The sequence below is a fragment of the Ochotona curzoniae genome, unplaced genomic scaffold (genome assembly GCF_017591425.1).
Source record: "Ochotona curzoniae isolate NIBS_2020 unplaced genomic scaffold, NIBS_Ocur_1.0 contig_43, whole genome shotgun sequence".
In the NCBI taxonomy this organism is placed as follows: Eukaryota; Metazoa; Chordata; class Mammalia; order Lagomorpha; family Ochotonidae; genus Ochotona; species Ochotona curzoniae.
Window position 1 is genome coordinate 17,771,325 of NW_024466218.1, and position 24,848 is coordinate 17,796,172.

Sequence of the window (24,848 nt, forward strand, 5' to 3'; positions counted from 1 at the left end):
CACTTCATGTTCCCCACCATGTTTAAATCCTTGATCTGCCCTCACTAGCCATGTGGCCTTCAACAGTTATTTAGCTTTTATGTGGCTCAAAGTGGAAGAGAGGCAGCTATCCCATGGGATGGTGAGGAGGATGCATGAGAAAGGCCCATGAGCAGTGTCTAATGTGTAATAAACTCCAAATCTCCTGCTCTCTGATTAGTCTCAGAAGTTCCACAATTGAAATATATCCTGGCTCACTCCTGCCAAGGTCAGAGAACAAACCGCAGCTTCTCAGCACAGTATGACCAGTGTTTGGGGAATGCCCAGGAAGAAGAATGACACAACATACAGGACACCCAGATGCAGCTGTTCCCTTTTCCCCAGCTTGTTCTGTGGTACTTGCCATTCAACTTGAGTAATGGCAGATGCCCTGGTCCTGGGCGACTGAGCAGAGAAGGTGACAGACTAGGACTGAGATGGACAGGGACAGGCCAGGAGTGTGGAGGAACTGTGAGGCTGACAAGGGGACATCCTTTGGATTGTTTCCTTGCTTACCCGCCTACAGCATTTTCACTTCATCTCTCAGCCAAGAAGAAGAATATCTATCAGGTATTTGAAAATGATTTTTAACAAACGCACCAGGGGTTTTTTCAACAGCTTGGATGCGTCATTTCAAACACCCTCCGGGGCCAAATGCTCATCAACATTTTTCTGGTTGTTTCTTTTAGCTCTGACCGTCTAGAAGAATCATAGGCAGAGTGACTTATTGTCCTGCAACACCAGTTAGGAACTGCACAAGGGCATGGTCACTGTTCCTGGACAGTGGAATGGTGTGAGGAATCTGAGAGTGTTTTTTGGGGATTCTAGGTGGTGACTTCTCTACCTCTTTCAGTTTAATTATTTCCATGTGCAAGAGAAGACATGGAGGAGATTGAAAGGGCCCATGGGTTCTGGATTAAATGGATCGTCCAGAGGAGACGATGCCCGCACAGGAGCACATGCTGGTCACGAGACTGTTTTCCAGCAGGCAGCTCATCGCCAACATGCTGACAGCGCAAGTAGCTTGCTGATGGGAAAAAAAAGAAAATTCTGTGCCCAGACACCAGCCTTATCTACATTGTGAGAAAATGCAGCTGGCTAAATCTGGCTTCCCAGTCCTTGATCTGGGTAGGAACAGAAATACCACAGTAGGGAATGAGGGGATGAGCATTGTGTGAACAGTGAATTTGTATGCTCCCAGCAAAAAGTAGATGCTCAGTAAATATTTGTAGAACCTTCTCTAAGGCTGTTTGTGTAAAAGGTCAAAACAGAGCTCCCAAACAAAAATACATGGACACAAATTCTGGTGTTTCTCTAATGCCTTCCGGCTTTCTGATTGTGATGAATATGTCTTCTATCACTTGTTTTATTTTTGGAGATAACAAGTCATGGGAGTCTTTTTTTACGACTTGCAAGTTTCCCTGTCTGACTATGATGTAATTGTATGCCAGGATTGTAGAGGTATCTCTGGGCGTGGGACACAATGCAGATTGCTTTGAGGGAAATCCGTTCGATGCACCCACCTCCAGTTCCCTGCATTATTGGCTTCTGAGCATCTTTGTGAACCATGGCCAATGGCAGTGATGGGTGAGGGAAGGGGATAAGGGAGAGGTAAGCAAAAAAAGAAAAGGCCTGTGAAATCTCAGCCTGCAGCCTTCTAGAGAGCGCGTGCGTCTCATTCTTGATAAACTCCAGCAGAAAAGAGCAATCAGCTAAACGAGAGCTGGACAAATTAAATGGCTGAGTATTATTTCAAAGGAGAGCGCAGGCAGCATCAGAAATTCCCCATCAGCTGTAATAACGCCAATTACTTTGCCAATTGCAGATTCCATTGCGATGTGTTTAGTGCAATCAGGCGTCGGACTTTAGCAGGGGCCTGATGGGTTTTGTTTATTCTGAATGCGCATTTGTAGAGAATCTTTTGCACCCAAAGGCTTAGAGCTCTGCCTGCCTTTCTCTCCAGCCACATTCATACACAGCTGAAGGAGATTATCTTTGACACGGAGGCTGGGATGGACTGGGCAGACTGGACCCTGAGCCCTTTCTCACTAGAGAATGCCTAGGATTTAATTATGAAGAGCACAGCTGGCTTTTGTAGTTGTTAGTGAATGTGGCAATCTCCAGAAAAACCTCTCTGTAGATGAACCAACCAGTTAATAAATATATATTTCTGATTATGAGCAAGACTTCTTGGCATGTTGGAGCATTGGATAGATCAGCATTAAGCAGCAATAACACACATGTAGCTTTGGGAGCAGAGAACTCGCCAAGAGTTCAATAAGCCTTAAATACTGACAAATGGGGGGTGAGGGGGCTTTTACTGGCTCCCTATGAGAATCATTTGGTAGAATGTCAGATATACAGATCACTGCAAATACGAGAAGAGATCACCAGAAAGCAAGGGACTGGCCCCACCCCAACATTTTAGCAAGGGGAGTCAGATTTGGAGACTGTTCAGGAACATTCATTTTCTGTTTACATTTGGCTCCATTGAAATTAATGGGTGTGTGGTTCCCGCTCCTCTGAGAAGTGAGCTGTGATTCTCCATTTACACTCCCAATTGAGAAAGGCGCTAATCATGGACATTTACTGAGCGCCCCAGCCTGAGTGACAGCTCCAGCGCAGGCTGTATCTGTGGCTGCTGGGGAGTGCGGACCAAGAGCTGAAGGCTGATTTGATTCCACTTGCGCTCAGCTGTCATCCGAGGCCAGAGCCCCGGAGGAGAATGGGAAGCTATTCTCTTCCCTCCTCTCTGTGACTAGCAACCTTTGTGTCTCATTTCTTTCTCACCTGCCTCTCCCTCCTTCATGCTGATGATAAAGGCTGCTCCATCTGCCAGAAGCATGCATGCACCTGAACTCCAAGGCAGCTGCCTGTGCCCCAAGCACTCTCTCTTCTAGTGATTGCAGAGGGCTCCTGCCCACAGGATGGGGCGGGTCCTATTGGAGATAGGCAGGTAAACATGGCATCGGACAGTGGCAGGAGACTAGGCCACAGGCTATCAGGTGAGCTCATGCTGTGGGGCTCTGTGACTTTGTAGATAATTCATTCCAGGAGTGTATGTGTGTGTGTGTGTGTGTGTGTGTGTCCCCTAAAAGTGCTCCTCCAGCTGGTGCACATGGTGTGACATTAGCCTTTCTGAGGCTGGCAGCTGCTCAGATAACGCCACTGACTCTGAGATAAGAGGCAGAGCTTGTCTCCCGCACCTCTGGAGACAGGAAAGACACTTGGAAATCAGGAGATAATGTGAGGAGCAGTAAATGGAGGTGAGGGCATCAAACAATGCCTGATGTAGCCAATCTCAGTGCTGCCACAGCCAAAACATGGAGGGATCCACTCTGGGCAGGCTTCTCAGCATGAGGTAGAAACTGCGCAGTGACGTCCCTGATTGGAGGGAGAATCATTGGTCCACAAGGTGCTGAGAGGGTAGCTCTGATCTGGTGGCATCGCCTCCTCCTGCCCCCACGAGATCTCCTTCAGTCTCACTGGGGGTGGTCCGTGTCTACATTCCTCACAGGGAGCTAGGCTTAGAGTCACTGTCATTTCTTAGCCATAAGGATAAACTTTTCTTATGCATCAAGTACTCTTCTTCCACCTCCCCCTGCAACATCCTTAAAATACATATATTTCATACACAGGAGTCTTACTGACTGCACTTTCCTTTAACATATATTGGTAGGGACTAGCTCATCGGATGTCCATCGACATATTGATTCTTCTTCACGAGTTCCAGAATCCTCTACGGAAAGTTGCAACTTTTCAGAAAAGCATTGCATTCTTAACCGGGGAGCTAGATCTGTACACGGGATGTAAATCAGCCAGAGCAGCTTATGTTATGCAGCCATTTAAAAGTAACTTTAATGAGCACCAGAAACATCTCAATTAGGTATAGATAATTAATTTCATTTTACAAAGAAAAAGTAGAGACTGGGACAGATTAATGGATTTTTTTTTCCCCCTCAAAATCCTCAGCAGGGACAGAATCAAGATTAAAATCAAAGTCTTCAATGCTACAGCCCCTTGCCCCTTTTGTTCTTTGCTCTTTGAGGCATGAGACAATAGTCAGTATTATGTACTCACAGACTCTATACATTATTATTTTATGTATAACAAGAGATTTGGGATTTTTGCTAAACTAATTGCTCCCCAAAGGAAAACTAAGACCAATGGGAGTTGGTTGAAATAAGTAGACATCCAGTTTATTTAGGAAGACTTTCCCAGCAACAAAGTGACCTCACTCCCAGGAGCCTAGTTAAACATCCAGTCTCTGGATGCAGCATCTGTAGGGAAGGCAGTATAGAACAGGTCTTTCTGCAGGTACAGAGTCAGTGAGCACTGAGGCTGGATCTTGGCTTTCACATGAACTAGCTTTGTGATCTTGTTCAAGTTGGAGAGCGACGGGAGCCCCATTTTTCTCCTGCATACACTGAGGCGAGCAATCTTTACCTCCCTGGGCACATATGAAGTGACTCCAAAAGTTACATGGCAAAAAATGATATAAAGATGAGTTTCCTTTGTTGCAGAAATATTTTGGAAGTTTATGCATCACTTTCTTATAATATGCAATTTCCATAAGCTTTGTGAAGATCCAAAGTTTTCAAGTTATCTAGCACCCTACATGGAACAGAGAACCTTCTCAACAGATACAACTTTAAGGCTTTCCCAACTTGCTGTTTTTCTAAGTCACTGGATTCCTCACATCTCTTCCTCAACCAGCCTTTCCACCTCCATTGATGTCCTTTGCACATGTAAGGGTGCTGGCATATTGTTCAACTGGTAGCATTTGAGAGCCAAGGACCTGTGATCCTCACTCCCAGCTCTAGGTCTCTGAATTCAGAAACTAAAATAAGATCACCAGAAAACTAGAGCTGGACCTGGCAACCCTGAGTAGTTCTTAAATAGGCCATTAGGGAAATAGTTCGCATGTGTGCAGGAAGATACATGGAGCGTGTGTCTGAGGAGATGCTCTTGTCCAAATAAAACTCCCTCTAGTTCACTGCTTCAGACTTTGCTCACATCTTACAGAGATTTTCATAAAAATAAAAGACAAATGTTTCTCAGTAAATCGTGAGTTCAGTGGGTAGACACATTATGGCCAACATATAATGCATATATATCTATATTATATATTTTTGTTTACAGTGAATACAAACTTCTACTGTATAAAATGTGGAAAATTAAAGAAGATAATAATTAAAAATCACTTGAAACCTGCTATAGGATGACCGCTCTTTGTTAACAAAGACCCTGGGTTTTATTTTGTATGGACAAAGATACATTTAAATAGCACCTGATGCCTTTGACAGAGCTCACTGCCTAAGATTACCGTTGTAGCAGAATTTAGAAAATGTCCTTTGCAATCCCAAGTCTCAACTTTCTTACCTAAAGAAAGGCCATGATCAGCACCTTCCAACCATGGAATTTCATGGACATTTCTTAACGCAAGCTGATCAATCACCTAATAGGTCTGGCAACGGCTGAGTTAAACAGCAGCAAGAAAAATACACCAATATTGAGTGTTATCAAGAACCTCAGAGCTCTCAACACGTCAATGAGCATGTGAATCACAAGTCAGGTAGCTGCTTGTCTCTAGGCTCTGTCTCCACAGCACACGGCTTAGCGTGTTCCAGGAGCAATTTTCTCCTGAGCATATTGGTAGCTGTACTATACCACTATCACGAAGAAGTTTCTATTTCAGTATGTTCTGAATCCTGCTTGGTGGAATACAGGAGTGTGCAAGCTAATGGGTTATGAACCTGATAGAATTAAATGTTAATCCATGTAGTGCTCCCCTCCATATAGCTGGGGGAATGAGGAGCTAAAAATGACCAAATAGTGGTAGCCTTACACCTCAGTGAGCCAATGTTCCTTAACAGATATCAAGGTCACAGACAAATGGAACGCAGACAGGACAAGATGTCTTTCATTGAGAAGGTATGGAGGGTAACATCGCTGGGCCTTGTGTAGTCAGAAGCAATTGTTCTTAGCCGCAGTTCTGAAACATCTTGTGTGCCTGCTACATAAGGAAAAAACAAGGTGACTTGCCCTGTAGGAGCGGCCTCTAGTTTGCTCTGCATTTGTACCCTACCCTACTTGTTTCATCTTATGTATGAAATTTTAATTAATTCATTAACTTATTAATTAGAGAGGCAGAGAGAGTATCGACATTGTCAGCTACCAAACTGTTTCCCAAATATCTACAAAGTTCAGGATCAGGCCAGAACAAAGCCAGGGACCAGGAACTCAATTTACTCTTATCCATGTGTGGCAAGCACCCTGCCATCTGATTCGTGGCTATGGCCTCCCATGTCTGCTTGAGAAAGAATGTAGGCTTGGGGGCTAGGGCTAGGGCTTCATTCTGTTCCCATCCTGGTCACGGCAGCCATTTGGGAAGTGAACCAGAGGATGGAAGGTCTCTTTCTCTCCCTCACCCCTCTGTAACTCTTTCAGATACATAAGCCTTTAAAATAATAATAATAGTAATAGTAATAAACAACTAATGTCTTTAAGAATAACTTTAGCTGCTCCAGAGCTTACTGCTTGAGTTATTGGTCTTAACTTAGACCTTTGCAACTATCCAAAGAATTCCTCGACTTGCTTAGATCAAAATCTTCATCTCTCTCTCTCCCTCTCTTTTTTTAAGATTTATTTATTTTCATTGAAAAGTTGGATACAGAGAGGAGGAGAGACAGAGAGGAATGTTTTGTCCATTGATTCACTCACCAAGTGGCCGCGACAGCCGGAGCTGAGCCAGCCCAAAGCCAGGAGCCCGGAGCTTCTTCCAGGTCTCCCACATGGGTGCAGGGTCCCAAGTCTTTGGGCTGTCCTTGACTGCTTTCCCCGGAAGCCACAAGCAGGGAACTGGATGAGAAGTGGGGCAGCCAGGGTTAAAACCGGCACTGATATAGAATCCTGGTGCATGCAAGTTGAGGACTTGAGCCGCTAGGCTACCACACCAGGTCCTGTTTCTTATTCTTAATGGTTGTATCATTCCCTAGTTTGTAAGGATACTTTCATGTTATATGAAAAAGTGATTTTAATGTAATGACAAAGGAAATATTCCTGTTTTGTCAGCAGAGGAGTCTTCTTTAGAAAGGTCCATTTTCATGGGTCTAAATTCCTGTTGAACTCCAGCACATGCTAGAAGTATAGAGAAAACCTCATCCTTGAGTTTCATTAACTTGACAATCATTTCTTACTCTGAAAGATTATTGATTGCACATTTCTTCATCATCTCATTATTATTGTTAAGTAAAAGAAAACCAACTGTTGCACTTGACCCTTCTCATACGTGACAGCCTTGTGAAGTCCCAGAGTAACTTTTAATTCCTCTGAAGGGTCTTCTCACATCACACTTGGAATCTGTGACTTCCAGTCACGCTCAGGAAAACCTGTTGGCTGAGGGAATGAATTGATGGATGTGTAGGTCGTGTTACCATCTAGTAACTGGGAAGAAGTTGTACTTAAGGGTCAAAATTATTTCTCAGTAGGCATATGACCTTCAGGAAACCACTCCAGTTCTGAATACTGATTTTTCAAGTGTGGCCACAAACTCTCTCTGAATGTTCTTGCTAAAAGTAAAGACAATTGATACAGAGTTGCCTAATACTTGTTGTTTATGTGTATTTGTTTAACTCCCATTCCTCATGCAGCGCCTGCTTCTTAGTGGGCCTTTAGAAGGTGGGGAAAAGAGCCAAGCAACCTTTGTTTGGAGGCCCCGAGTAATTCACACAGAGATTCCACCTTCATCCACTGGTCTGCTCTCAGCTGGGGAAGTCCCCAGTCTCCTGGCTGGCACGTGGACATACCCAGCCAGGTGTCCACAGTGCTCACTGGTCTCTGTCTACACTTAGCAGGAACAGGATTCCAGAGAATTCTACTCTTGTCTTGACTACAGACTCCTGCCCTGAGTGTAGAGAAAGCAGCTCTGATAACAGAGGGTGTTTCCTTGTTCTTAATTAGGACATGAGTGACAGCAAACTAGCCTGGGTTGTGTAGCAGTTGAGACCCAACACACAAAGCAGATCTTCCAGAACAAGGAAGTGCTGGGACAGCTGTCCGTGGGTGAGCACTAGGAGTGGGTAGAAGTCCCAGATCACCAAGAATAAGGGAAGCACAGGCAGAAAGAACAGTAACCAAGTGGCCAACCGTGTCCTGGATGCCCAAGGCTAATCTGAGCAGGGAAAAGGTGAGAAGAAATTAAAGATCTGAGCAGAGGTGGTCAAGCAAAACTCATTTCAAGAGGGGACATCCAAATATACAATTGCAAATATCAAGAACCCAAGTTACAAAGCCCACAGATCAGCAGGAAGGTATAAGACAGTAGAGTCTGTCTACAAAAAAAAAAAAAAAAATTAGTGTCTGGACAAGCCAGTCTCCATCCCCATAAGAGGCAACCCCGTAAATTCCTAACCATGTGTAGTAGGCAGAAAGTGCCAGTCCTTCCCTCCATCAGGAAGGTGAACAGTTTTCACTCCATGCCCCTAGTATGTCCACTTAGTTGAACTTGAAGTCATGTACTTCAACTGGTGAGAAATAGAGCTAATAAAAGTCAAACCAAGAACTTTAATCCCTTGTGAGCCAGTTAGTGCTACCTGACTGAAGATGCATTCTTATGAGCTAATTGAATGGTAGTTCTAGGCCACTCTTAGAGCAAATCCAGGATTTTTGTACAGGTCAGTGCCTGGAAGGGACTTTTTACAGGATCCCAAGAAGTAGTGTTTGAAACTAATACTATTTATGTTATTTTTAACGGAAGATTTATCTTCCCTCCAGACTTATGAATTGAATAGGTACCAAAAGGAATAGGCTTCCTATTTGGTATAAGTGAAAAGTTATATGCCAGATAAGGGAGCTTTGTGATTTATTAGAACTCTGACAATCAGCTTGTTCATTTCCCCAGGTTTATCTTGTCTGCTAAGGCATAAGGCGCCTCTATTATGTTTATCCTTTGGTGGACTTACATGAGCAGTGACTGTCAGTGACATGGCCACTGAAGATCAATATGATTGATGCACTGACAGCTTATCAGGGGTTTGAAACCTGGAAACTAACTGAGGGCAAATTGGAAGTCCCAGGAAAAGGATTTTGGAAACAGGTTGACATCCAATCTTTGTGGGCAGTAAGTTTGGCTCATTGCTGTAGTTTGAGAACTTTCTCCTTGACGAGAGTAATACTTCATCTATGTCTGAACTGTTATGTACCTGTTCCTCCCCAGGTGTGTAGGGTGTAGTGCCAAATGACAGCATGTGTGACCACTCACCAGCAAGTGGAAATTCTCTTTCAGAGTTCTGCATTTGTGACAAGGAATCACAAAATAATTTCGTTTCCCTGCAGGCTTTGGTGGATTTCAGAAGCGAATATTTTTTTTCCCCCAACAAACTTGTTTTTCCTCCCTATCATTGTAAAGTTATCCCCTCTCCCACATTCTTTCCCTTTTGTTCACGGCTGTAAGATTTGTTTAATTCTCTGATTAATCCCCAGAGACATGAGTAGGCCTCTGTGGCTTTGAAAGAATCCAAGTTGTCTTGCCAAATAATGAGAAGTATCAGAAGAAGCAGCTAGTCATCTTTGTACTAAAATGTCTCTTCTTTCTCGAAAAGTTGGAGAGCTATGATCAAAGTCTTACCAATCATCTCTCTTAAGCTTGTCTGATAAACAACAAATAATCCCAGTCTGTTGGGTCAGTTAACAGTGTGGTCCCAGCCATATGGTGTGTGCACACTGCATTCTCTTAACACGTAAGTCTGTCTCTGCTGCAGACACTGCACACAGTCACTGAGGGAGGGTGACAGGGCCCCCCACCTGTGACCTGGACTGCTGCTTCACTGAAATGGGAGGGATGGAAACCTACATTTGTTGCAACTCTCCCCAGAGATTTTAGAAAGTTGTCAAATGAAAGTATTGAGATGATACACTTACATACTCAGCTGACAGGCACTGATTTTATATCTGTACATCTATGCATCCCTGGGAGGGACAAGTAAATATTCAGGTAGATTTAGACATTGGGAACTTATTGCTATCCTTATAGAAAGCCTCAGATAATTAACAAGTAGAAATTCTTTACTCAGCTTTTCTGAAAAAAAATCCCCCATTTTAATTTTCTATCATTATTAATGTGGAGCTTAAAAATGTGATGAGCAAGTTTATTTGACAAAAATTGCTTATATTCTACAATGTGATGTTTTGTATATGTATACATTATAGAAAGTATACATTAAGTTAATATTACCATGTATACTTACTTTGTGATGACAATATTTAAAAGTATCTAAATGTTAAAATACAAACTACTTTGTTAATAACTGCAATCATATATTATATAATAGATCTTTTTAAACTTTCCGCCACAATTTTGAACCTTTAGATCAACAACTTTTCAAACTTCCGCGTCTATCTCCAAGGACTTGCTGGATTTTATGTTCTTTCTTCAAGAGTAGAAATATTTACGTGACATGCAGGAGGACAACATCTCTGTGCAACTATTAACAGTCTGCTAATTCTGTATGATGCCAGACATTCTGCATCCTGATTTTTCTCCTTTTAAGAAGTTATCCTATTTTCTGTAAAGGAAATATGTCTTAGCTTTACATCCTTGATCCATTTAAGTTGACTTTTTTTTTTTTTTTTACAAAGCAGAAGTCTTGCTTCATGTTTCTGCACACACAAATCCAATTTTTCCATCATCATTTGTTGAAGAGTCTGCCCTTTCTCCCTAGATTGACTTTAGTTTGTTTGTCAAAAATTAGTTGGCTGTAGATGTGTTAGTTCATTTCTGGGATTTCTATTCTGCTCCATTAATCCGTATGTCTATTTCTGTGCCGTTGCCAGACTGTTTTGATTATAGCTGCCTTGTAGTACATGCTGACGTCTGGTATTGTGATTCCTACAGCTTTGTTTTTGCTGTCCAAAATTGCTTTTGCTATTGGAGTTGTCTTGTGTTTCCATATGAATCTTCTTAGAGGTAAAAGATGGGGCACTCAGTCATGTTTCTGTTGTTCCTGTTGAAATGATACATGATGTAGGTTTTAATACAACAAATATACCCATTTTTCCTCTTAACTCTTTAATTTGTAATATTCTCTAAAGTAGCTAAAACAACAGAAGAAAACTAAGAGGGTGACTTATTAAATGTAACTTATCCCTCTAATCATGCACTGGCTGCAGCCTTGCTGCTTAAAAAGTAATTTTCTAATGATTACTGCATTTTGTTTTCACTTCAAAGTTGTGACATAAACTGTTATTATCCATGATTTGGCTCTAAGGACCTGAAGATGATGGGACTAAATGAATATGGCAAGCCCACACTGTTAGTGAGTGACCAAACTTGCATGGAAATTACTTGTGTCTTCTGATTTCAAATCTAGAGTTCTAAATAGACACAGAACTCTAGCATATTCACTAGAAGGAGCTATTCAGTGAAATGAAGTACTATAAATGGTGCTGTGTTTCATCATGTGCATTTGATTTACATTTCATCTCACATCCTCAGCAAATATTATTAAGCACCTATTGTGCATAAGTTATAGCAATGCTTAGGGTTTAGAATAGCCAAGGCAAGTGGCTTGAAAAATAGATGGTTACTTCAAAATGTTCATGAAAAGTAAATGACATTCATGCATAAGTCATAATACAAATTTTCTGATTTTTTGAAGACCGCTTTATGTGCGCACATTTCAAAATTTTTACCCTAGTAAAATTTTTCAGTTCCACTTGACCAGGAAATCTTTGAAGGTCTTTGTAAACCTACCATTTAATGACATCCTGATTTTTTTTCTTCCCCTTACATTTATTTCTTGGGAGAAAAATCCATATTCCAATACAATTTCTTATACTCTAAGGAATCCTCAGGTGCTGGCCAGGACACAAGGTGTGCAGAAGGAGTTGGATGATAAAGTTTCAAAAGGATTAGAAAGCATTGTGGACTAATGTTCTAAGCTTCTCCCCATGTGCCTTTCCTTCCATGCATCCCTACGTCACTTCTCCCTAGATGTCTTTTGTCTTTCTCCTCCTGATCCAGACGCCTGTAAACATAAGAAAGGGCAGGATGCATTGGGCCTCAATAAATGCAACCTTGGTCTGAGCAGAAATTATACCCTGGGTTTTGCCTCTGGCTGCAGCTTCTAAAAATATCTTGGGTGAATCTTTTCCACTGAAGTGACCCAAGGTTCCTGTAATCGCGTAGTTAAGACTGTCTGTAAATATCCTATTCCTGAGAAAAAATGATGAGTTGGAGAACTACATGATCCAAATTGACTGTAAATATTTATCATATTACCTGGATTCCTGCTTAAGCTTCCATTTTGCCTCTCTATGTTTGTTGACCAACTCACATTCCTTCTTTGGAAAGTCCAAATGTCTCAGTTTCTGTACAATGGAGGCAATTTTTTTCCTCCTTAGCCCACTTGTCTTTTACAGAGGTTTTTGTTCTGATGCCTTGAGATAGGTACTGGAAAAGTCATTAATTTTGAACAATGAACTTTGCTTTACATTTTCTCAAAGGAGTTTGCACATCATCAACAGACATATTAATCAAACTCATCTACAAGATGAGAAACTCAGATTCATAGCTGAGGGTGGGGAGTGAGCCACTGTGAGAAGAAACATCATAAACGAAGCTCAAATGTTTCATAAGCTGAATCTTAAGTAATCTTGTACATGCAAACATTTGGACAAGTTTTAGGCATGAAACGGGAAAAGTAAGGAGTATACAGGGAGCCCAAGTTATTTTCATTTTGTTTCTTATTAAAGGTTGAAGGAAAAGCAAATAAAACATAACTGCAACATTGTTGTTCTTCACTGTAGAGAAGTAGTTCCATTGTATAAAGGCAGAGTCTAATCACTGGAAAGCTATTTGGCTACCCAAGTGTTGTTTGTTTCCAGGCTCAGTAGAATGTCTCAGCTGATTGTTGATGGGGATTATGGAGAGAAAGCAAAATGCCTTCTCCAGAACTGAAACAGAGCATGCCAATTGGGGAAGACAGTTGTAAGCAACACGGGAATAATGTCACCATGCATATGGATATGGCTTTAGACCTATTAAAGCCATTTTCAAGTGGTAGACTGTCAAATTATAGTTTTGAAAGACATTCTTAGTGGCTTGATTTTGCTACTAATTCAAAAATCTGCTTAGGCATACCTATTGGGTCATCTCATATTACCTTGAATGTTCCCAGGGAGGGTCAGCATTCTCTTTTGGGTCATTATTTATTTTGTGTCCTAACAACTTTGATTGTTCATAAGTCATTTTCTAAATAGAGCTCAAATCTATTTTGTTGAAACCTTTATGTGATAGTTCAGTCACAACACCTGCAGAAAAATTTTCTTTCTCATCCATATGATAATTTTTTAACCATTTGAGAGAATCAGAGTTCCCCTCAAACTTGCTCTCTTCAACTCACCTCTAGTTTTCTTATAAAGTCCTGCATTAATATAGACTCTATCCCCTTCAGATACGTTTCCTTTCCCCTAAGTATGTTCTGATATCTCATCCCCGCTCCATGCATGAGCCTCCAATCTGACAGAGTAGACTAAATGTGTCCTAACCAACGAAGTATGATTGTTGGCAGTCTCCATGGAAATGTTCGGTTTTAACTTCTGCTATCTCTGATGATGCCTGGACTACCAAGCAATGATGAAAGCATATTGTTTGGTGAAATCATCAGTCCTTTTTCCAGAACAATGTTGAGTCATCTACTCCCAAACCATCCTTGCTTAATTCCTTAGAAAACTGCAAACAATCTGAGTGGCTACAGTACTTAGAACATATGCTGTTTTAATGAGGATTCTTATAGTACAAATAATGTACTATAAATAATATACTACAAATAATGTAGGTTCTAAGTGTAGCAGGATCAAAAAAACTATCAATATATCTATGCTCATGTCATCACAAGTATATCATATTTCAATAATTTATTTAATAAGAAAAATGTGTATTATATGATGTTTATTGACTAATGAAATCTGGACTTGTGCGCCAAAGGCAATTTTCCTATAAAGTTCTGCATCCTAAATCCAAAATCCAGAATGATGAATGTTCTGAAAGTTTGAACATGAATCTGATGCCACATGTGCAAAATTTCATACTCTGAAAATGTTATATTACAAAATTACTAAAAATATTACATGAAGCTGTGTTCAGGCTATATGTATGAACTAAATGTGATGCACGAATGAATTTCATATTTAGACTTGGGTCCCGTTCCCATGTGAGATAACCTATTATAAATATGCCAATGGTATAGAATCCAGAAAAATCCAACATCCAAACGTTTTTGGTCTCAAACTTCTCAAGTAGGGATATACAATTGCATCAAGTTATCAAACATTCAGAACAACCCTTTGGAGTAGCTTCTGTGAATATTCCATTTCCAAGGTGTGGAAACTGAGGCTTGGAAGTGTGCTCCAGAAGATACAACTTGTAACTGGGAAAGGTCAAATTCAAATACAAGCTCACTAGCACAGAGCCTCATACGTCCTGTTTTTTTGTTTTTTTTTTTTGTTGTTTGTTTTTTGTGTTGTTTTCAATCTCTCTCTCTCTCTCTGACACATACAAACACACAAACACACACACACACACACACACACACTCCCTACCTCCCTGCCTAAGAGGGGAAAAAGAGAGATAGAGAGCGAGCCCTTCTGCTAGTTCCTTCCCAAACTGGTTGCAATGACTGGAACTGGGCCAGACCCAAGCCAGGGATCAGGAGCGTTCTCCTCATCTCCCATGTGGATGGTCAGGTCTGAGCACTTGGGTGAATAAACTGTGGATTTTCTTTAATGGATAAATGTTGGAGAAAGAGTGAGAGAAAACAAAAAAATGAAAGGGGCACACCAATAAAGTAGGGAAGGGATACAGTGAGATCAGAGAAATGGAGTCAGAGGAAGGAAGAGAAATGCCAAAAACATATCATAAGCTTTCTAGCGCAAATTTTGTTTCTTGAGCTCATATTTTAACATACATGAAACAAACACCAAAGACACATGAATTTATGTGTACAAAACATGGCTTTCTTACTGTTTTATTTGGTAAGAGCAGTTTGAGGATTGCTGTCTTGTATGTGGTAATAACCCAGATTTTGTCCATTCCTTTGCTCCGTCGTTAAACAGGGCTCATCAGGAACCTGAGTTTCAGATTCTTAACTCCTGATCAGCAGCCAGAGGGAACGCTTCTTGTATCTAAGAGGAAGTTGAAGAGAATAATCTTACAGAGAAAAGAGATGATTGAGGGTTGAAATACAAAATACAAGCTGTCCCAGTTTCAATTGAGATTCCGTTCAGCCGCTCTGTACATTCCTAACTCATCGCCTCAAGCAAGTCACTTCCCTTCTCTCCAAGCTCTTTGCCAGAATCAGCCAGAGAATTCAGGAAATGGTACTCTTTTTCTTTGTGAAGTTTGGCAAAATGACTTCAATTTAACCAGCCTTACAGGAAGCAATTGTAAATATAAATTTGTTTTGCATATTCTTCCCAGGGGAGGCATGCAGTTTGCCTCCCTAGGAAACAGAGACCACCTGGGCCTGTATTCCTGAGGATCCTGCTCAGGCTGTGCTCTTTATCTGCCCAAGTGGCTATGTCTGTAATAATATTGCACTTTGTGGGTTGTCAGAAGCTAAATGTGCATGCTTAAAGGACCCTGTAGCTCTTAGATAAAAAATCGTAAAAAGAGGAAAAAAGAATTGTTTTCTTAATTAATCATGGGGATGTAGAATCTCAGCCACAATGATAGAGATTAGACAGACAAACCGTTGCTCTCCATGATCACTTTCAGAGTCATCTTGGGCAGTCTGAAAAAGGAATTCTCCTATTTCACTTGATTAAATTATGTGTAAGTATTAGAAGGTAAAGTTTCAAAACACAAAACAAAACAAAACAAAAAGACCACTTCCAGGAATCCATAAAGAATATGTGAATATGTAATGGAATCAGGGAATCTAAATACATTTCACTCACTGGAATGGAAGACCATTTCATTTAACTCAGAATGGAAAACTCAACTGAAAAACTTGTTCAGTTTCCAGAGAGGAGGTAGAATTCACTACCTAAGTGACTGAAAATTTGGATAACCTGAGACCATCCGTGGATGCCAGTCTTCATCTATTCTTCCTCTCTGAGCATGGGTCCGCAAATATAATTGGGTTTGCAAATGTCCAGTCTCCTCTGTTGGGTTGTTGTGATTGAGTGCCAAAATGGCAGTAACTTTTGGCAGAGGAAGGGAAAATGGCTGCTCTGGGGGGCCCCCAGCATCTTGTGGGAACAAGTAGCTGGACTCACAGACAGGTGCCACTTCCATAACCCCACGCTGCCTCCCTGTGGGAAGATGACAGCGGTGTTATGATGCAAGCCCTTCATAAATTATTAGTCTGCATCCAACTAGAGATGGGTAATGGTGAATTTTTGCTTGAGTTACAAACTTCACAACTTTGTATTAAGCATATCATTTGAGGACTAAATGATTTCTTTTCAGGATAATTATAATATTTAGTTTTATTTATTTTAATTCAATAGTAAAACACTTCATGTGCATTATATGCTATTAATATCAAGAGGCAAATCCAAAGACCTTTTTAAAGGGGATTTGGTGTAATATATACTATAATGACAGAGTAAAAACAAGTTTTCCATTTTTCCTTGCTCACCCTCCCTCCTCCTTTCTCACACACACTCTCTCATGAGAATATCATCCCATCACTGAAAATGCTGGGAAGAGGCCCACGTGCTTAGCCAAGCACTTAGGAAACTTGCATCTCACGCCAGAGTGGCTAGTTGGATTCTCTTCTCTGGCTGCTGCTGACAGTGGATTGCCATTTCAGATCCTGAAGGCAGCAGGGAATAACTTAAGTAACTGGGATACCTGGATTGAGTTCCCAGCTAAGCACCTAAGACATGTAGGAACTGAACCACAGGATGGGAGATCCCTCAGCTTCCCCACCACACAGCCTCTCAACCTCAAATTAATACAGAAAAAGGAAAAAAAAAGGAACGAAAACGCAAAGAGAGAAAAAGAAAAGAATCGAGGGGAACTGACACATTTGGCAGAACCCTGTGCGGGTATGACATTTGCAGTCTCGACATTACTAACTGCTGCTTGAACACCAGCTGATCCAGGCACGTGAGCTGTGATTGGTGGTTGAAGAAATGAGGACAAAGTGTTTCTCGGTACCCAATATCTGACTTGATGTTTGTTAGGTGTCTTAGAGGTCCACCATTTTGCCTGTTTTCAATGACATCCCCCTCTGATGAAAGCGTGCTCTGTCTTCCATAATGTTTATTAGCTTCTAAATAGTCTCCATTTTTCACTTTTTATTTAGCTGAATCTGTCTCATAGTTATCTTTACGTCGAGCCTATTCCTACCCACTAACGTTACATAAATGGTATGAATCTAATCTTGTGCTGGTTGTTGAGTTTTTCAAATATTTATTTATCCTTATTTGAAATGCAGAGTTACACAGAGAGAATAAGAAAGAAGGATCTTCTATCCACAGGTTCACTTCCCAAATGGCAGCCAGAGTCAGGCCAGTCCAGAGCTAAAATCCAGGAGCTAGGAGCTTTTTCGGGGTCTCCCATGAGAGTGCAGAGCCCATGGAGTTGAGCCATCCTCTGTTGCTTTCCCAGGCCATAAGCAGGGAGCCAGACAGGAAGTACAAATCCCATGACTGGAACCTGCCCCCACACGAGCTGCAGCAGACTCAGCCCGCCAGGTCCCTGTGATGGCCCTGGTTATTGCTATGCCTGAGCAGAACCATCCTCCCTGGCCTTCCCTGCTGCACATTCAGGTCTTGTTTCTCCAGGTGGAAGACTCATCTTTTTTCCTGTTGTATCATTCTGCTTTCATCACCACCCTTATTTATGTGTCTCTTCATCTGTTCGAGTTTGTTGACATTTTCTACTTGATAGTTATTGGTTACAGATATTTTATACAGTTGTTAATGTACCCAACCATATTCTTTCTTCCTCTCTCTCTTTCTCTCTCTCTCTCTCTCTCACACACACACACACACACACACACACACACACACACATCTACCAAACCAGTGAGGCTTTATCAGAAATGTTTCCCCAGCTGTCACTCCAAGCATGTTGAATTACTCCTGTTGGGAGTCTGCTTTGCCTTGCTAAAGTTTGGCTTTCTGCTTTACTGCAGACAAGCATTTTAGAGGCTAAGACGGCATATGCATTGCAGACTTGCTGCACTTCTCTGTCCGTCATTTCTAGACCGTCCTTTGGGGACCATTTGAAACCCACATTGTTGAGGTATATCCCGCATCAGAGGCTGAGAGGCTCACCATGATTGTCTCCCTGTTCTCACCGTCAGCTGAAGCCTCAAAACATCTCTACACTTGAAGGGGGAAAAAAAAAAGAAAAGAAAAACAATTTGGACCATCTGTGTATCAGAAAGAGCGAGGATGTAAAGTGTTTGTGAAGACAATATGGTGCTCCTATTGATCCATGTGAGCTGAGCATATGGATGCGCCGAGAGAAAGTCTGCCCTATTTTGTGACTGGGGCCGATAAGGAGCTGTTTCCAAATCTGTATTCCTCCCAGCACGGTGTCTGGAGCACGTTGACTCATGTTACTGATGAGTCCCTTGAATTAAGCAGAGGCCATCATCTCTTGCATCTCTATAGCATTAATCGAGTTGTGTGAGAAAAACTGCAGGTGCATGTGAGGGGAAGGGAAACACAGAAATAATGCTCCTGATTTCAGAGAAGAGGGAAATAGGAAAGGGTGAGCAGGCATGTAGCCGACAGCCTGCGAGCCAGGGCGTCTGTGTGGGTGATACAGCAGGATCATCATTTCAGGTGGAGAAAGACATCTTTAGGCCTAATATGGGATGGCAGCCTAGTCATGGGCTTTAGAATTTTTCTCATGTATGAAGACATTTACCAAACGAAAGTCAAAGACCCAAGCTCTTAGAAAACATTTTACTGCACTTCTTGGTGTGTTGAGTTGGTAACATTTGGATATTAAACTGTTGAGAGTCCAAGAATTTTCTAGTGTTCTGCAGAGGCATAGTTGAGAATGCTGGAGATATAGGCATTTGCTGGTGGTGTGTCCAATACCGTCACACTGCCTGAACTTCAGAGATGTGTCTCTGGATTCAGATAAGCCCCTGCCTTTCAAGATGCCTCTGCCTGTCACCCAGTATGGTTACGTGTATGTAGGTGCTTGGTTTGTTGTTCCTGCACGTACTTTCTGGATCGCACAGCCATGACTTTTAGTAATCAAGGGTCATTTTAGCTACACCAATACTTAATCTTCCATAAGTTGTAATCTTGAAACTGGGTTATACTATTAACCACTAGTGAGTGCTCAATATGTAATAGAGTAACACAGCACATTCTCAAATTTTAGTACACCTAATTAAACTAAAATACAGTTATGTAGATGATAAAGAGATGATAGCTATATTTGAGAATCCTTCCAAACGTTTGGGGCAAATGAACTTGATTTTGTTGCAATTTTGTTAAATTCACACATTTGTGTTTTTGTTTTTTTATTTTTCATTCCAGAGGCTCATAGATTTCCACTTCCATCCTCCCCTACCCCCCCCCAAACTGTTTTCCCCTATATTATTACAATAGAATAGTCCTTCAAAAACAAGCACGAATCTATCATTCTGGTATTTAAATGTATCCTGACATGCATTTTTGCATGAATGTTTTGAAGACTGCCTCAGAGAGAAGTAACAGTTGTGTCTCCAGTCTCTGAATTGCAATTTTGTATGGCAAGAATGGAAAGCATCCAAAATGTTAGAATCTTGCATGTGCTTGAAGTGGATCAAATGCAGGGCTCATGGATCCCTGTCTCTGGAATATTAGCTAAAGTGAATCTCTCAAAGGGCCCTGATTTTCCTGTTCCTGGATGAAAGCCAGGAAACAGTCTTCCAGGATTCTCTGTCCCTTCTCCCTGTCTGTGAAAGCACTGCAGATTCTACTGTACAGAGTCTTGTGCAGCAGAGTTTGCAGCAGAGTAAATTCCTTTTAGGATTATAGGATTAGAAAGCTGAAAGGTGATTCAAATTCTTGATTAAACAGAAAAAAGGAAGCAGGAGGGGATGCCCTAAGCACCCACATCACACCAATATGTTTTCTCTATAATTAAGGGAAGTGATTGCAAAATATTTGAGTGGCACTAAATGCTCAGAGGATATAGTGATCAAAAAGCTTGAGATGCTCCATTCTTTCACAAGACCATGCCTTGGTTTTGCCTGTGTTTGTGAACTGCTGTTACTTATACCTCATAGAGGGAATGCCCCAACAGAAAGACTTCCTCTTGTAAGTTTGGAGAATAACCCAGGGTCTCATTGTGGGAGAACATCAGATTCTAACCTGGATTATTCTATGAGTTTTAAAAATATAGTTCAAAAAATGTATTGGCTGATCCATTGGAGAGGGAGGACCACATTAGACAAGAGAGAGAATTTCTACCCTCTGTTTGACCACCCAGTTGCTTGTCCTGGGCTGGAGGACTGGACCTGGGAGCTGAGAACTCAAATCAGGTCTCCCAGATGGGTGGCAGGAACCCAGATGATGCAGCATCTGCATTCACGGGCAACTGAAGTCAGAAGTAGAGCCACGAATCAAAGCCACGTGCACAGCTCTGGGACACATGTCCCTTATTTGGCCTCTTATCCACCAGGCTACATGCTTACCCTTTCTGTGATGTTTTTCCATTGTGACAAAAATAAAATATAAAATCCTTGTTCAGTTTTTTTTTTCCTTATTTGTAGAGTTATAATAATTCCCACAATGATTTTCTATGCTTTTGCCTTTTGGATTGATATGTTGTAATCCAACAGTATTTTTTTTTTAAAACAAAGGAGGGAGTACTGTTTTAAATCTTTTCTAGGACAAGGGAGCAAATCTTTCTATAAGTAAATAATCACACTTATTGAGTAGGTTTCAGATGCTAAGCTTTTTGGGAATTCAGGGATGTGTTCCTCCCCTAAGGAGATTAGAGTTGGATGGAGAGGGAGTCATGATGTAAGGTGCTAGAAATGGATTCGGGGTGGTTTCCCAAGCGAGGAGGTCCTGTATCCAAACGTCAACATGGCATCTAGGCACCAATGGCCATGGCCTGGGAGGCTCCCTGGTCGGCATGGTATAGGGCTGAACTCCAAAGTTTAGATCCAGGATGGGACACTACGTTCAGGACCAGCTCCACGGGATTTCCACTTCTACTGCCACAAAGGGCCCCACAGTTAGAAGAACTGCCACCTGGGTCAATGCAGTATTCTAGAACCTTTAGTTTTTGATCAAGCATCTTCAACTTTATGGTACACTAATCTCCACAAATTTTGCCACTGATCTGACTCAGATTCGATGTGCCTTTAGGCCGCTTCTCCCTGTGAGATGAAAGAAACTCAGAATTGATTTATATGATTATGAAAGTAAAATGTAAGAATATCTAAATATCTGCGTTAGCCTGATACCCCGATCTGATCATTATGCCATATCAAGCGTTGAAGTGTCTGTCATACTATATATATATATAAACTACTAGTATAAATTCAAAATACTGCTATTATTATGTATTATGATTATAAAGTGCCTTGTTTCTAGTATATTTAATAAATATTATGGTTAAGGAGAAGAAAGAAGCGGCTGACCAACTTTTTCCAGTAAGAGCTGTTATAGTAAATATTTAAAACCTTGCCAGCCCTGCAGTCTCTGTTGCAGTGATACAGCTCTGCCCTTATAATCTGACATAAATTAATAGTGCAGCTGTGTTGCAATGAAACTTTAGTTTGAAAAACTGGTGGGCAGAGTTTGTTAGATTGGAGGCTAGAGAGGCGGAAGACAAAGAAAGCAAGGTGAATGATCTGACGGTTTCAAAGAATGTTCTAAACACAAGCAGCATCGATCTTGCCTGTTGGAAGTTCAGGGCCACATTTCTTGCCTGACACTTCACGCATCAGAAACTGAATCAGAAATTTTCAGTCATTACACAGGTGATTCTGATGGGTAGCTTAGCTTTGAGCACTAAAACAAAAACCTAAAACAAAGCAATTCAATGATGTCAAAGTATAAAGCAAAAAATAAACTTAAGACTTTATCAGTTGGCGGTTGGTAAGTGGACAGTCTCCCATCTTTATGCTCCTTACAGTGGCCAGTACACTTCCAACTTTTGCTCCAGTTGATCCATTCACAACTATACTGACTGCGAGGACAATGTCTTACAGAAAACAATCTGAGTGATTGGTTTTCTCCATTTTCCACAGGCTGCTTCATAGCTAGTACCACTTTTATTGCACAGGAGAAGCATCAGTTCATTATATACAATGAGAGCATCAGTTCACGAAAATACGGCATCTAAACCATCACCTAGGAACTTGGGAGAAATGAGTTTTTTAACTCCATTTGAAGCCTACCATGGATGCCGTCCCTGCACTTTTGTTCAACAGTCATTCAGGTTTTTCCGAACATATTCTGGAGACCCACTGAGTTAGGGCAATGAGGCTTAATTGTCAGTCCTGCTTGGGAAAGGCTGCCACAATCACCAATGGAGATTGAGTGGCATTTAAAACGATTACCCTTGGGCACTTGGCAGGTACCAGGAAAGTTGTGGATTTGAGCCCAAGTTTTTCAGTCCTGAATCTAGTACCTTTTATATTCTGCCAAATAAAAGTAGAAATAAACAAAATTCCTCATTGCCCCAGCCTCTTAAATTTAACATATGAATCCACTTAACTCCATAAAACAATGGGCTGCATATGGTTCTTTAATGCTAGAACAAAAGCTGTCTCATTTGACACTCTGAGAAGACTCAGCTCTCTCACTTGAGCTAATAATGTAATTTTAGTTTTCCTTCATTTCCTAGGTGGGAATTAACTGCTTCTCATGCTGATAATATCTGTATCATATATTTACTTGTATATAATATAGATTAACTGATAATATAGTTTGGTATATGTACACTTGAATATGAATAAAATTCTTCAACTAAATTTTGCTTGGGACCGTGAAGGTAGAATTTCAGAACTCAAGCATTGAAAGACAAGCAGAGGTGTGGTGGGTGGGCTGGGGAACCTTGAACCAGGCTTTCCAGCTCCCTGAACCAAATTACATATGATAGATACACATTTTCTAAACAGCTTTTTTTTCTACCATGAAAATGTTCTAAAACACAGGAAATTGAAAATATTAATACAATGAACAGCTGTGTACCTTATATCTAGATTCCAATACTACTAACATTTGCCAAACTGATTAAATTTACTTACCCATTTAAGAAACAGATTGCAGGCAACATGGCTATGGACTACTACCCACCTCAGCATGCATCCCTTAATCCTGAGGGCATTCCCTTACATAACCACATTACCATTATCAGATAGGGCAAATGAACACTAATTCTGAATCAGTTAAACGTTTACTCACAGTAAATACTCCAACATGTTTCCAATCCTTCCCCTGTGAAAAATGGGTTTTGGAGTACAATGAAGGCCCTGTCTCCCTTCCATTCTTAGCAAAGTCTGTCTGATATGTATACACCTGCTGTCCAACACATGGCTTCCAGAACACTTTATCTTCCCTCGGTTGCCCTGAGATGTCAAGGAAAAGACATAGATCAGGAACTAACATTATTAACAACTTAGATCCTCTTCATTTACAAGCCCACTGAGTAGGGAGGTTCTGTTGTTGAATGATGTGCAGCCATTCAAAGAACTTATAAACTAGCCTGCTGGGAGCAAAAGGAGACTTTATGAGGGTGGCTCTAATCATGAAATAGAAAGAAGCAGAGACAGGCAAGGCTAAGCTCTTACCCTCAAAGATTTGGTACAAAAGACAGAATACGTTGTGCGACAAATATCATTATCTTTATTGCTATAGCACATATCCTATAGTCCCTTTCTGTCTACAGTAAGTTTCTTACAAGTATCTGTTTCCAGTGCTTCACACAGGCTAGATAGAAAATGAATGCCATTGAAACTATAATCTCTAGCAAACACTAGAAAAAATCCATTAATGTCACATAATAGGTGCTCAATAAATACTGTACTAGTTAAATTGGATGGATTTTTCAGTCTCCATCCCATTTAGTTCTTAATATCTATACTGTTCATTTATAGTATGAAGACACTTAGTGCTTGGTATTTCATTTACTCTCCTTTTTATATAATTGTCTCTGCATTAAATTGCAAGATTTATTCTACCTCAAGTCCTATGTTCAGAATGTTAATATCCTTTATAAAGCTTGTTAGAGTACTGAGTCTATAGCAGACTAACCATCATGGTTGCAAAACAAGGTACACAGTTGGGTGAATTAATGAATTAAGCAGAATTGAATTTTACAAATAGGAAGTATAATTACTTTGGAGACTAGGTCTAGTGTGGGAGCATGCTACAAAATCAATGATACTACCTCTTTTAGAAAGATAAAGGTTAAATAAATGGCCCCCTGGTGACTACTTTTTTTGTTTATGCATAAGATTTCTTAGCTTCTCACCACACATATACATAAAACACAACAGGCAAGGAGAGCTATCAATTGCTTCATGCCGAGGGGCCAGTGCTTGCTCCTTTGAGGTTTTCTGGGCATATGCTGCCTCTATTCATCCTCCCATGGATACTCCTGCTGTTCAGGAGTGGGAAACCTTTTTTAAATTTTTTTTTCCAAGGACAATGATAACATCACAGACCATATAAAATTATCAATTTAAAAATTAGCCTGCTATAGATTTATTCTTTGTGCCCACTTATAATTTTGAGCCCCACTTGTGGTTGCCTTAGCAGGGCAGACCAAATGATTTCACAAGCTTCCAATAGTCCATGGGCCTGACAGTCCCCTCTCCAATAATCAGAGATGCCAAAGTGATTAT

The 24,848-nt window shown here is 40.9% G+C and overlaps 1 protein-coding gene and 1 long non-coding RNA gene across 2 annotated transcripts in view; one reads left to right on the plus strand and one right to left on the minus strand.

Annotated features, from left to right (window-relative positions):
- The window catches only part of SETBP1 (SET binding protein 1), a 338,546-nt gene that overhangs the window by 178,746 nt on the left and 134,952 nt on the right, over positions 1-24,848 (plus strand). The window lies entirely within an intron of this gene.
- On the minus strand, positions 10,821-23,327 carry LOC121159657. The gene is made up of 3 exons (XR_005884402.1): positions 23,250-23,327; positions 12,299-12,469; positions 10,821-11,021 (listed from the first exon to the last, which is right to left on the minus strand). It is a non-coding gene; the product is annotated as an uncharacterized LOC121159657 (long non-coding RNA).